General features: G+C 36.4%; 1 pseudogene; it reads left to right on the forward strand.

Moving 5' to 3' along the window:
• Positions 1-2,484, forward strand: part of LOC102833004 — a 19,572-nt pseudogene that overhangs the window by 6,274 nt on the left and 10,814 nt on the right.

A 2,484-nucleotide genomic window follows, 5' to 3' on the forward strand; every position in this document is an offset into this window, starting at 1 on the left:
CAAGAATTGTCTATCCAGCAAAACTATCAATCAAATACAATGGTGAGATCAAGACATTCCACGATAAACAGAATCTGAGATTTTATCAAAACCAACCCAGCATTTCAAAACATCCTAAAGGGAGTTCTGTGGACTGAAAACCAACAAGAACAGACAACAGAGATTGACAGGCATGGCAACATCACCTGGAACTCAGTCAACAGATAGCAGAGTCCAGAACAGAAAAAGACTACAACAATAAACTCAAAGGATCTGGGAGGTCAACTGAAGTTCAAAATTTTATCAATGTCAAAGCAGGGACAAATGTAGCAACAGAGACCCAGGTGGTGAGGATGTCAGAAAAATCACATGATAAAATGGATTTCTTAAATGGAGAGAAAACATTAGTAGACTATAAGGCAACCCCAAAGTAAATTAATACTTCAAAACTTATCATAAAAACGAATATCCAAGCAGAACAAGCAAGCATGAAAACAAAAAGAAATAGACAAGAAACAGCACAAAAAACACAAACCCAACACAAGAAGGCATGCAGACCAAAAGAACGAACAGTACCACCAAAAAAGTAACGTAACAACAGCAATCAATTCATACTTTTTGATAATTATATTGACTGTCAATGGATTGAATACACCAGTGAAGAGAGAGAGGCAGAATGGATAAGAAAACAAGACCCTTCAATATGCTGTCTGCAAGAGACACACTTTACACACAAAGACAAAAATAGACTAAAAGTTAATGGATGGAAAAAAATTTACCAAGCTAACTGCAACAATAAACAAGCAGGACTGGCAATACTAAACTCCAACAAAGTAAACTTTAAGATAAAAACCAACATAAGAGACAAAGAAGGATACTAGCTCATGATCAAAGGGTCAATTGAGCAAGACGACATAACCACAATAAATATATAAACTCCCAATGAAAGAGCACCAATATACATGAAGCATACCTTATGGGAATTGAAGAAAGAAATAGATAAATCTACAATTATAGTGGGAGATTTTAACACACCACTCTCAAAAAGGGAAAGAACAACCAGAAAAAAAGTCGACAAAACTACAGAGGAACTAAACAACACAATCAGCCAACTTAAAATCATAGATGTACATAGAGCATTCAATTCAACAACAGCACAATACACATTCTTCTCCAGTGTGCATGGAACATTTTCTAGATTTGGCCATGTGTTAGGTCACAAAGCAAACCTCCATAAATTTACAAGCAACAAAACTCTACAGACCATCTTCTGAGATCACAATGCTATCAAAATAGAAATCAACAATAAGAAGACCAAAGCAACAGAGTCGAATACATGGACATGTGAAGGTGTTAATTCAGGTCATATACAGACTACCAAACATTTTGAAAATTAAACAAAAGTAGACAAACTAGATAATTGGGACATACTAAAAATTAAAAACATATGTGCATCAGAAGACTTCACCAAATGAGTAAAAAGGGAACCCAAAGAATGGGGAAAAATCTTTTGCAATGACACATCAAACAAATAACTCATTTCTATAATATATAGGAAACTACAACACCTCTACAAGAAAAAAGACAAATAACCCAATTAAAAATTGGGCAAAGGCATGAACAGGCAGACACTTCACCAAGGAGGAGATCCGCGCATTCAACAAACATATGAAGAAATGTTCACGATCACTAGCCATCAGAAAGATGTGAAGCAAAACAACAATGATATATAATCTCACACCAGCAATAATAGCAAAGATCAAAAAAGCAGAGGACAACAAATGCTGTTGAGGATGTGGAAAGACTAGGACACTCCTACATTGTTGATGGGAATGCAAAATGGTCCAACCCCTCTTGAAAACAATATGGCGCTTCCTCAGAAGGTTCGAAATAGATTTACCTATGATCCAGCAATTCCTCTACTTGGTATTTACCCACAAGAAACACGAGCCATAACACGAGTAGATATATGCACACCAATGTTCATAGCCACGCTACTTACAATAGCAAAAAAAAATGGAGACAACCAATTTTAAGAATGGACAAACAAACTGTGGTACATACACACAATAGAATACTCTGCTACCTTGAAGAACAACACGGAAGCTGCAAGCCATTGCAGAACATTGATGAACCTTGAGGACATTATTCTGAGTGAAATTAGTCAGTCACAAAAGGAGAAATACTGCATAATGCAAATAACTAATGCATTGGGAAATCTGCTGCACAAGACTTCTTTAAAGTGTTCAAGAGCACAGTTGTAGGAGTGAAGGAACCCGTGTGAAGGTCACCCGGTGGTAGCTCTCTAAACCAAGTAACACCTTGATGAGAGCTACAAGGAAATCCTTGCTTGCCATGGGTAATGGGTTTTGAGGAGCAGCTGGTGAATACTAACTGCCGACCTTCAAGTTCAAATGGACCTTGTGGTCCACAGAACCATAATTAATAAGTAATCAATTAAAAAGTGTAATGTAATTAATATATTTTACCAATATCATTATATTT

Source organism: Chrysochloris asiatica, unplaced genomic scaffold (genome assembly GCF_000296735.1).
Source record: "Chrysochloris asiatica unplaced genomic scaffold, ChrAsi1.0 scaffold00535, whole genome shotgun sequence".
In the NCBI taxonomy this organism is placed as follows: Eukaryota; Metazoa; Chordata; class Mammalia; order Afrosoricida; family Chrysochloridae; genus Chrysochloris; species Chrysochloris asiatica.